Raw genomic sequence first — 12,559 nt, forward strand, 5'->3', positions numbered from 1 at the left:
CTTTGTCCCAGAAGCTTAGATTCTTGGAAGATTACTACCAGTGCATCTCTTTAGCACAATCATCCCATTAGGCCTCGGGAACATATTGGTCTTTAGCCCCATTAGTTTCCCTCACACCTTTTCTCCAGTATAGTTACCGTATATAATTATATACAACATTGTTATTGTATATTGTACATAATAGCTTTGTTAATGAAGTAAGTATATTGGCAAGAAAAGTTATTTGACTGGAAAATGTAGAATGCATATGGTTTGAGGTCAGAAATAAAAAGAGGAAGAGACACTGATAGCAGTAGCCTATAAGTCCCCCAACAGTAGCTATATTGTAGAACACAAGATACATCAGGAGATAATGAGGCCATGCAAAAGTGCAGTGCATTAATCGTGGGTGATTGTAATCTTCATGTAGATTGGGAAAGTCAGATTGGCTGAGGTGGCCACATGGAAGAATTCACAGAATGTGTTTGGAACAGTCACCTAGAATAATATGTTGTGGACTCAACCAGGAATCAGGCAATTTAGATCTGATAATGTGTAAAGAGGCTGGTTTAATAATTGATCTAAAAGCTCCCCTAGAAAACAGTGACCACAACATGGTAGAATTTATTATTCAGTTTGTGAGGGTGAAGCATTTATTAGAAACAACTGTACCAAACTTAAATAAGGGTAATTACAAAGGAATGAGGGCAGAGCTAGCTGGAGTGGACTGGGTTGGGAAAAGAGTTTAGCAGTAAAGACAGTTGAGCAACAATGGAAGACATTGAAGGAAACACTGAAAGGAAGAGAGACAATATGAATAAAGGGCCACAGACAATATGGGAAATAATAGCTAACTACAAAATAACAGAGGAGTTGAATAAATACTTTGCATCAGTGTTTATGGTGGAAAACACTAATGGTATTTCAAAATTATTCAATTATCATGGGCAAAAAGGGGAAATGAAATATATACAATAACTGTTCTAGAGAAAAAGTGCAAGGGAATCTAATGGGCTAAAGACCAAAATATCCCCTAGAACTAATGGGATGATTGTGTGACAGAGAGGCATTGGTAGTAATCTTCCTAGAATCTAAGCTTCTGGGAAAGTGCCAGAAGATTGGAAAATTTTCAGTTTAACACCGTTATTCAAAAGGGCAGTAGTGGGGTGGTGGGGGTGTGGGGGGGGGGGGGGGGGGGGGGGGGGGGGGTGGGGGGGGGGAGTGGGGGAGACAAAAGCTAGGCAACTACAGATTAGTTAGTTTAACATTTTCATTGGGAAAATGTTAAAGTCTATTATAAAGGATGTAATCACAGTGCATCTTGAAATGTATAATATAATCAAGCAAAGTTAGCATGGTTTCATGGAAGGGAAATCAAGCCTGACATTTTTTTTGAATACTTTGAAGGGTTGATAAAGAGGTGGCTTGGATGTAATAGATTTGGATTTCCAGAAGGCATTTGATAAAATATCCCAGATTAGGTTTCTATGAGAGCCCATATTGTTAGAGATTGTATATTAGTATGCAGACAAGACAGAGGCAGGGGCAGGAGGTAACAGGGGCATTTTCAGGATGGCAACCTGTAACTAGTGGGGTGCTATAGTGATCAGTGCTAGGCCACAATTATTTGCAATATATGTCAATAATTTGGATAAGGAATACGAAAGTACCGTAGTCAGGTTTGCGGATGATACAAGATAGATAGGAAGACAAGTGCTGAAGATGACACAAAGAGTCTGCAGAGAGAGAGAGAGAGAGGGACAGGATAAGAGAGTGTCCAAAAAATAGGCAGATGGAATATAATGGCAGTTAAGTGAAGAAAATGGCAAAATGCTACAACACAGAAGTATTTGGGAATCTTCATGCATAAATCATAAAGCTAGGCTATAAATCCAGCAGGTAATAAGGAAAGCAAATGGAATGTAAGCCTTTATTGCAAAGTGAATGGAGTAAGAATTAGGAAGTCTTGCTAAAACTATACAACATAGTAATTCGATCCCACCTGGAATACTGTGAACAGTTTTGATCCCCTTAGCCAGGGTATCGAAACCAATCCAGAGAAAGTTCACTAGGTTGATCCAGGGTATGGAGGAATTGTTTTATGATGAGTGGTTGAGTAGGTTGGGCTTGCACTCAGAAGATTGAGAGGCAATCTTATTGAAAAATACAAAATTCTTAACGGGCTTGACAATGTAGGTACAGAGAAGTTATTTCCCCTAGTGAGAAGGTCTAGGACCAGAAGGCATAATCTTAGAGTAAGGGTCTGCTACTTAAGACAGGAGAAGAGGAAATTCTCCTCTCAGGCGGTGGTGAGTCTGTAGAATTCTTTACCACAGAGGAATGTAGTGGCTGGGTCATTCAGTGTGTACAAGGTTAAGATAAACATTTTTTTAAACTGAAAGAGAATCAATGCTTGTGGGGGAAAGGCAGGAAAGTGGAGTTGAGGATTATCAGATCAATCATGATCTCATTGAATGGCTGAATAAATTCAATGGGCTGAATAGTCTATTTCAGTTCCTAAATCTTCTGGTCTTATGTTAAAACTCACTAAGCCTCAAGATGAGAAGCTCTCCAATAAACTTAGCGCAACTTGGACTTAGCCCAAATCACATAAAGTTTAGTGCAAGATATTTGATTGTTGATGAAAGGAATGTGACAGAAACAGAAACTGCTGGTAAAACTCAGCGGGTCTGGCAGCATCTGGAAGAGACCTGAGTCAACATTTCAGGTCCTGTGACTCTTCATCAGACTCAATGTTAACTCTGCTTTCTTCCCACAGATGCTGCCAGATCTGTTGAGTTTCACCAGCAATTTCTGTCTTTGTTTCTCCAGACTCTGCAGTTCTTTGTTTTATTGAAGGAATGTTGCAGCCAGCCTGGGCATGCCTAACCAAGAGCAGCCTGTACAGTGTCTTGAGTACCACCCTGTCAAAGAGGATATTTTCTCTGATATTCAACATTCTGATCTCAGCTGCAGTTATGTCGCTTTAAATTAAATCTGAGATTTTTTTGGTGTAATACTGGCATGTATATTGATTCCCTTTATTAAGCATTGCTTTTTTGACAATATCTGGTAATATCCTTATTAAAGGTACACTATTCACTATGTTCTGCCATCCAAAGAAGATGAAGTTTTCTGCATTTCTCCTGTTTTGTCACTACACCTTTGATGTAAAGGTCTTTTATGCACACAAACTGTATTTCTGTTGAACATTCATCAAAGCTATGTCAATAGAATAAGAAAAGCCCTGAGGAAATTCAACCCCATAATGTTCTAGTTTTCAAATTACAGTAATCTGTCTGAGGGCTCTGTCACCTCTGGCTCAGAACAGTATTCTTACTCTTAACTAAGGGAATGATTTGTAGGTTCAGATCCTGCTCCAGAAATCTGGATCAAAAGTCAAAGAAGACACTCTATCGGTCCTGGGGAGCACTATACTATCAGAGATACCATCATTCAGATGAGGCATTAAACTGAGAGGCACTGATTACCTATTCGGGAGATGCCGATGTTTAGAAAAAGAAAGCAAAACTTTATACTCACTGTCCTGGCAAATATTTAACACTCAAACAACTTCACTGAAAGAAAACAAAATATCTGGCATTATCACAATTCTCTTTTTGGGAGGTGCTGTGGTTGGGTTGGCTGTTATATTCTCTACATTACAGCCCAATGGCCACATTTCAAAAGTGGCTATGAAGTGTCATGGCATATTGTGAGAGGCAATATATAAATGCAAGTGTTTCTTTTTTTTCAATAGGAACAGCAAGATATACCTTTTGTCTTTCATAACTTTGTCGTTTTTGTGATATTTTTCCTTTTTCATCTTTACATAAGAATATGAAACATGTATCACTTATACATAGGTAGAATGAGAATAGTTTTCTCTGAAGGAATACAAAAACTCTGTTACAAATATGATATTTTATCTCAAGACTATTAATTGAGAGACCCAGGTAATGTTCTGGGTACCCAGTTTTGAATCCCACCATAGAAATTGGTGGAATTTGAATTCAATAAAATTGGAAATTGAGTTCAATGATAAAGTTTGAAATCACACAATACCAGGTTATAGTCCAACAGGTTCATTTGGAAGCACTAGCTTTCGGTGCACTGCTCCATCATCAGGTGGTCGTGGAGTATAAGATCGTAAGATAGAATTTATAGCAAAAGTTTACAGTGTGATGCAACTGAAATTATATATTGAAAAAGACCTGGAATGTTTGTTAAGTCTCTCATCTTTTAGAATGACCATATTGGTTCATATGTAAATTGTAGAACGTTTTTTAAAGTTACATTCTCAAGTGAACTTTAACTTTAAAAGTAGTTCTGGGCTTTACATTTGAAAGATTTGAAACCAGCATGGTCATTCTGAAAGATGAGAGACTTAACAAACAATCCAGGTCTTTTTCAATATATAATTTCAGTTCCATCACACTGTAAACTTTTGTTATAAATTCTGTGTCTTACGATCTTATACTCCACAACTACCTGATGAAGGAGCAGTGCTCGAAAGCTAGTGCTTCCAAATAAACCTGTTGGACTATAATGTGGCATTGTGTGATTTTTAACTTTGTCCACCCCTGTCCAACACCGGCACCTCCAAATCATGAGTCCAGTGATGACATTGAAATCATTGTTGATCGTTGAAAAAACCCATCTCATTCACTCATGTAGTTTAGGGAAGGAAATTGTGGCCTTTACCTGGTCTGACCTACATGTGACTCCAGACCTACAAAAATGGAGTTGACTCGAAGTTGACCTCTGGGCAGTTAATAAAATGCCACTCTTGGCCAATGATCCTCACATCCTGTGAATGAAAAAAAAAGTCCCTGTCCTAGACAAAGACAATTTATTTTGCACAGTGTTAGTGTAATTGGCTAGAAGACTAACATCATTTCTGGTGAATGATCAACTTGACAAGAAGACTAACTTTTCCAACCCGAGAAATCATATTTTATTTTGCATATAATCAGCATATAAGTTGACCCTTCTCCTGATGAAAGACTTATGCCTGAAATGTCTATTCTCCTGCTCCTCAAATGCTGCCTGACAGGCTGTGCTTTTCCAGCACCATACTCTTCGACTCTTTTCCAGCCATGACATGCTATACTTAAATGAGTAGCCAACCTCATTTTACACCCAATTAGTGGACGTTTTATTTATTGGTACCTTGTAACTGGGTATAAGGGATCAATCAGGCAACATGGGCCATATTGTGGAGGTGTGTGGGAATTTAAGATACCCCCACAACTTTGTAATAGAAGATGATATTTAAAAATGACTACCACCCCCAATCAACCCAGTGCTTCTTTTTTATATTCGGCGTATTAGTTGAGTCCCTATTTAAGAATGTTTTTTTGAAGATAGGCCTTTTTGTATAACTTTCTCTATTGTTTGTGGATTCATCCTCAAAGCAGAAACTCTCAGCCTGAGAGCAAGTGATTCATTCCAAGGACAGTGTTAGTGGGTCTATGGCTAGTCAAGTGGAAAGATTCCACTATGATTAGAAAAATATATTTTCAAGCATTGCCTGTAACACACAGACAGTGATCTGAATACTAATAGTGTATCAGTGTAAAAATCTTCAAGAAGATAAATAACTGCAGATACTAACCGTATCTAATGACTTAATTTTTTTAAGCTGCAGTTCAGATGCTGAATGAAGGTTTGTGCGAATAGCTCCTCTATCGATCCTTTTGTTCAATAGATGATGTTGGCCCTTGCAGAACAAAACAGTTTCTCAGTGCATGACATTTTCATGAATTATTCTCAATACAAACAGGCTTAATGCATTGGAGGACAGCAGAATAGAATTTTACATCAAAACATTTCTGTATAGAGTAGTTAGAATGTAATCAAAGGATGGAATTGAATAGGCTGCAAGTGCTTCTCTTGTTAAAGCAGTGGAAGTTTTCATTATTCAAAAGCAAAATATACTGGAATTTCAAGTAAATTTTAATCTGTCAGCAAGTGGTTTTGTGAACAGTTACTTCTAAGAAGAATCGTACTTTTAATAGTCAAAACACAGGTTTGTTAATTTTTGAAGCAATGCTGAGATTACATTTTTGTAGTTATAGTGAAACTCTTTGGCCAGCCATGGGTCTACTTTCCAAAATTTTGGAATGGACTGGTATCTCTCAAACAAGAATTCCCAGATATTTTAAATGTTTTGGATGCAGCTAGAGAATTGTGAAAGATTCAAGTATGCAAGAATCTCTCAGCTTTCAGATCACACTGCTGACTGTCAGGAGAATTCTCTCCTAAAGTGATGGTGCAGATCTCTACTTAGAGTAAAATCAAGAGAGAGTAAGCACTGAATATTTGCCATGGGAAGAAGAAACTGGGGATTTTGTTTCTTGGCTCAGAGAGTCTTCTCTTGGGAAGAGTCTTAAATTACATTCAAGACTTCCATGTAGGTAAAACCTTAATCAACATGGAGAGGATTTTCCTGTCCAATTAAGGTCAGCAGGTGGCCTCTCTCAAGCCAATCAGAGCCCTTCCAGGTTCAGAGCTGATGTACAAAGCAATTAACAGAAAGGGTGCTTAAACAGGAATTGTTCCACTTGGTCCCATTCAAAAACCTTTAATTTATCAACAGGACAAGCAGCTAGGACACCATTATGCATAGGAGTGGGAGGACTTCTCCATTCAGGGTGGTCTTTGGCTCGGCTGTGACGGTGGGCCTGAAGGTTGGCTGATAGTGCTAGAACAATGGTCTGCTACTGGGTACCTGTCTCTAGGTTGTTGGTCTGTCTCCCCTAATCAGGAACCTTCCCCAATATCAGTCATTTCGGGAAACTGGAGGCTGGCCAGAAAATTCCAGTCAGTCTCTTGAGCTTGTCTTTTAATAAGACTCTCCATGAGTCTAATGTCATGCTCACCTTGTAAGGAAAAAGGGCCTTCCCAGAATCTGAGCTCACCTTACCTGTGTCAGGGATGCAATCCCAAGATTGACCAGTAGTTCATGCCAGTATATTTTCCCTCCCCCCACCGCCCCACATTCCACTCCCAAACTTGGGAGCAGGGATGCAAAATTCAGTTCAATATTCCAGAAACATAGTAACATCTGATCGTTCTATATGAAAGATTTGACAATGACTGCATTGGAGGAACATCAATAATCCTAGTGCAGTCTTCAGTTTTCCTAGCATAGCCTCTGTTTTAAGCTTCGGGTTGATAGTGCAGACACCTTATTCGGTGATTATTTTTTTAAAAATCAATCCACTTCAGTTTAAAAAAAAGAATCAATTTCCCTGAGGATGTTTGGAAAAGTGATAGTTGTGTGCATGCTCATGTATCGCTGAGGTAGTCTCTCTGTCATTAATCATGTTGAAATTCCATTATTTATGGAATGGACGTAGCAGAGAGTATTAACTTGGGTTGTTCTCTGGCTGAACGAATGAATGAAACTATTTGATGAATTAGTAAAATGCATACATGTTTTACAATTGCTTTAGTTTTGCTGCATCCTGATTGAAAAACAGTTGCATATTCTGCATTTTATCTGCTCTAAATTAAACAATAAATTGACAAATGTCCTTGGTGCAAGTCTAATCTCATTATTCTGAACAGGACTTCCCTGCTAGTGGCAGGGGTCTACTCTACCGCCAGCAAAATGCTTATGAGGTCTCGAAGTCGCTCTGTGTTGGGCCTTTACATGTAGAGATTGGCTGCTGATTTGTCGTGCAGTCAGTTGATTGGATTCTCAGGCTGCCTTGGGAAACTTCCCAAACAATAAGACTGTATCTGCAAGCCGTCCTGACATGGCTTCCTCCTATTTTCCCACCTCCTCAATTACTGCTTAAAAGAAGAAAAATTCACCTGTAAATGATCCACTACCCCAACACTGAAGGTCTTAGTATCATTACAGCCTCATTGGATATTTTCCTAAGATTCAAAGTCAGCGATTTTAAATTCAAGCTATGTGTTGTTGAATAGATGGACTAGCTTGAACAATAATTTAAGGAACAGTTGTTCTGGATGCTTTGGCTGGTGAAATTATCTACTTTCAAACTGTTGTGTTTACAATTTCACTTTACCCTTGTGGCTAGAACAATTCTTTGATCGGCGTAGATTTGACTTCACCAAAATTTTGGAAAAGAGGAAAAGACACCCTTTATCTATTTCCTCAAAGAATTCTTGAAATGTATTTTTCTGTTAAAACTGACCTGCTCAGAATCACTGATTGCTTCAAATTTCTGAAGCAGAATAAATAGTTATTGTTGACATTTTAGGTGAAGCATCTATATATTTCCGATCGCCCAAGTAAATGATTGTAACTTTGACTCTCATAATCAGAATCTTAAAGCAATTTTTCAAACAATAGAAATCAAGGATTAAGAGATTGTTATTGGCAAGCTAAACTTTTTGTTGACATTTCTGTTAAGTAATCCTAAATGGTCCATTAAATATTAACATCTTTCCAGTTATTTTAATTCTTGTCATCCTCTTGACAGGATCTCCCTCCAGCCTATAACCTAATAGCTTCATTTACATTGTCTGAAACATTGTAACATCTCTTTTAACATTAAAAGAGAGCAGTGGAATAGCAAACAGGCAATCCTCAGACATTCCCAACTTCTGTCCAACAAAACAATACTTACCTTGCAGTAATTACTATTCAAATAAAAAAAGATGTGCAGGTGTGCTTAAGTTTCTGCCTATTTATAGACAGGTGGACAAAGAATGTGTTGATGGAAATAACTGTGGACTTGTGGGATTCTAGAGGACGTGCGTGTTTTATTGATGCCACAATTTGTTTCATTTAAGCAGCTTGCCTCTGCTGAAAGGCAAACTTGAGTCTTGCCTACATTTGGATGTTCTATCTTGGTTCATTCTAGTCAGTCAAGGTTCTCTCCCATGCAGTACAGTTTGTTAGAAAACCTGGAAGCACTTCAGCTAAGTCACCTGGCGAACCTCATATTTCTATGCAATCCCAGACGCATCTTGCTTGTTGGCTAGGGAGAGTTTCTGTCAGATGTGATAGTAATCAGCGTAAGGAACAAATTGTTTACTGCAAATCTCACAAATTATATTGGAAGGTGCCATAAACCATCTCTCACATTAATTGAAAGATGTCTTAAAAAAATGGATTGAAGCAGTTCTTGTCAAATAGCAATTGTTATTAACATGGATTGAGAGCTTGTTTTACATTTTGCAAACATCTGTGGCCTTGAAGCAAACCTGTCATCTCTGGTTGATGTTACAGTTTTTGACAATCTTGACATGCCAGCTATCTGTGAATCATTCTTAATGAAGTAATGAGTAAATTAGGTTCTATTTCTCTTGCTATCATCTCTTTTGGAGGGACCACTGTACAGATGGTAGTTATAGTTACTTAGTGAACCAAACATTGGTTCAAATGGCTTTCTGGAGTCAGAATTTGGAATCAAGTATTTTCAATGTCTTTGGACTCAAGTTAATCAAGGACAGGAAAATTCTTTTGCCTAGAGTTTGCCTGAATAATATACAGTCAATCCTATTTTGCCTACCTGCTGAATACCTCTGGCAAACGTAATGTAGTGCCTCCAATTCCACTTTTCTCCTTCAATGGTCACTTCAATTTGCTGCCATGAAAATAAATTGTGTGTACTTTCAATGAAGTTGTAAAACTGCTTTACAGGAAGTGCTTTATATTTTTGTTGCACTACATGGCAGAAAAATTCTCCTTCCATTAGAACCAATTGTTATGAACCTACCATTCTGTTCTTCACATTCATCATAGTCAAATCAACTAGAAGTAATCCCTACCTATTCCAGAATGGGTCAGTTCCCTGAGGAGCACTCAGCATTATGACAACTGCTGAATTACATTAACTTGGCCTTTCGTTTGGAATACCAAGCACAAGGTAGTTACGTAACCAGGTTAATTAAAATGATCTTGTGCCAATGCTTGCAACCTCTTGCTGGCATCTAATCGATTCATCAGAAAAATCCACAATTTGTCTGGGCTTTACACCAAGCAGATCTTACTTAGAAGCCATGGAGCTCCATATTCCACCAATGTTGTTAAACAAACATTGGCATTAGTGAAAGACATATGTTGTATTTGCCAAAGAGTAGAAGCATTTTGGTAGATGGAGAAGATGGAAAACGTAGATGGCAGCAAGCCTGTCTTTATATGAATCCAGTTTGGAGAGACCAATTTAATTATCTGGCTGGAAAAACAAATATAAATTGAGCTCTAAAATGTTGTGACTTAGGCATTCAGAGTATGGGGAAAGCTAATGAAATCACTTTGCACTATGGCTGAACCTCATTATCCTCACTCTTGAGAAAGATTAAGTCACTGATTGCATTAATCTTAACCAGATAGACCTATTGAAAAAGAAAAGCCTTAATGTCTGAAAATCTACAGTTCCAGTTTCACAACTGTTTAATCTAGAAACTATATTCAAAGACATCATTTCTCTCCGTTTAATTATTTCACTCACTCGCAGCAGCCTGTATTGCTCCATTTGAGTGGAAAGTAGAAAAAACCTTATTGATCCCTGAGAGAAAACAAAAAAGTAGACTGTGAAAGCCACCGACCAGAATGCTAAATGGCAGTTGCATCAAAATTCATGGCAACTGTAGTAAATGATGGGCCATGTTAATATCTCAGTCACAACTACCTGTTCAACTGTCACCAATTTAACTCTCTCTCACACTTGTCACCCTGAACTGGAATGTTAGTTTCAACTGAATTGAATGCCTCATTTTTATAAGCATCTGAATGGTGACCCAATTTGGACCAATTCATAACTAGACCAGCTTCAACCCATATATTTAGCTATCTTGATGCACTGCTAGTGAATTGAAGACATCCTTGCTGAGATCAAAGTTTATTCTTTTCTTACAATGTAATAACAATGCTGTCAGTCAAGTGCAAGAAAAGGAAGAAGTTTCAGTGCTGAGGTCTGCATTTTAATGCAGGTACTTTTTGATGCTTTTATCTGGGGGAAAAATTAAATCATTGATTTTCTGTCAGTACTTATCCTGTGGGGATATTAAAATGGATTGGAGATGCTCTGTTCTGTTCAATGTTTGGCACATTGCAAGGCTTGTAGTATAACTCACTGATTTGTTTTGTAATGACAGATATGGAATTCCATCAATTGATGTGGTGATTTGAATAGTCAGTGACATTGGTGTATCCAATGTAAGTGTCATATGCTCTTGGCAAAGGGATGAGTGGAGAGGTGGGGTAGAGTTATCCTCCCAGGTTATGCTCTTTGCAATTCAGTGCAAACTTTGAAAATTACACCAGCATTTAAAGATAAAATTCACAATAAGTAATTTTGTTTGGGATTATTTAGAATTTCTATATTCTTTCCAACAGCTAAAATCTTTTATTTGTGCAGATAATGAGACAGAATCCATAACTTCCATACTGGAAAAAACCCTCAATTTCTCTAATAGTGTTCATTTTTTTTCAGATAAACTTCAAAATGGGACTGTATGAACAAGCTGTCAATGATCAATTACCTCAATTGAGGCCATCTCACCTTGATTTCAAATGTAACTTGTTATGATGTACAGTACTGATTTTAAAAAAAACTGCACTACAGTGATTCATAACCTGTCTGCTCTTGTCGCTTATGAATATCACTCCATACAACTTCTTGATACTGTCCATTCTACTGGCATGGATTTTGTGGTGGTAATGAAAATGAAACTGCTATCATCTGCAGTCATTTCAGACAGGATCGTGTGGAGGATTCTATTGGACATTGAGAGGTGTTGGACAATTGGAGGCTAACAGATCTTTGGCCTACCAGCATCAGAGTTGCTTCTGGAGGAAAAGCTACTGGATCCCTAGTATGGAACAGTGACCCATTCCAGAGGTATGTAATGGTAGTGGGCTGGTGTCGTTTGGTGTTATGGGATAATAATGTGTAGTTGAAAGCATCAAGGACCTTTAGCCCCCTTCTGAATGCTGCATCCTACAATCAGACTCTGAGTCCTTTTGTATGAGAAAGGCTCTGCCCCTCACAATCCTTGCCCCTCCTTCTGAGTTGATAAGCAGTCTGCCACTTTACCATGCTCCATGCCAAATGACTTCTCTGCTCCCACAGCTGGGTTAGTACCCCAAGGATAAGTCAAGGTCCTGTATTGGCATTTGGTACAATGGAACAACATGGAAATTCCCACCCTCCACTTAAATTTTTCAGAGGTATTGGGGTACACATCTGTCACCCTCCCACCTGACTAAAAGTCTTCCCTGTATCAAAAGAGGCAAGGAGAGAAGGCAGAAAATTCAACCTGCAATACGTCTTTGAAATCAAAAGCTAAACTGGAAGTCTATATGTGCAGAATAATAGGGAAGGAACCAAAGTGTTGTCAGTGATTCTGCACTCATTAAAAGGTGTGCTGCTGAACTTTCCAATGTTAACATGAACACACAAAAATTGTACTGCTGTGAATTTATCCTTATTGCTCATTTCTTGCTAACTTCATCCATCAGAAAATGTTAGGATTTGTTTAACGAGGTGTGCTGCCATTTGCAAGTACTTACTGAAGCCACTATTACACTGAAAAATGATTCACAAACACAATAATAAGTTAATGCAAGGAATCCACAAACAGCTTTTTCCAT

Source organism: Chiloscyllium plagiosum, unplaced genomic scaffold, assembly GCF_037043375.1.
Source record: "Chiloscyllium plagiosum isolate Xiang-an unplaced genomic scaffold, Cpla_swu_hap1 HiC_scaffold_25, whole genome shotgun sequence".
NCBI lineage: Eukaryota > Metazoa > Chordata > Chondrichthyes > Orectolobiformes > Hemiscylliidae > Chiloscyllium > Chiloscyllium plagiosum.